The sequence below is a fragment of the Glandiceps talaboti genome, chromosome 23 (assembly GCF_964340395.1).
Source record: "Glandiceps talaboti chromosome 23, keGlaTala1.1, whole genome shotgun sequence".
NCBI classification, from domain to species: domain Eukaryota; kingdom Metazoa; phylum Hemichordata; class Enteropneusta; family Spengelidae; genus Glandiceps; species Glandiceps talaboti.
In genome coordinates, this window is record NC_135571.1 from 9,630,248 (window position 1) to 9,630,535 (window position 288).

Below are 288 nucleotides of genomic sequence, written 5' to 3' on the forward strand. Positions count from 1 at the left end.
TACATACATACATACATACATACATACATACACACATACATACACACATACCGTACAGACAGACAGACAGCACACACACACACACACACATGTACGTACGTACGTACGTACGTACGTACGTACATACGTACTGACGTACGTACATACTTACATACATACATACATACATACATACATACATACATACATACATACATACATATATATTCCAACATCCAACAGAACCACAGTCATACAAACCTAGTCCAATTGTTCAAACACTCCTCATTATCAAAGTATACATGTATT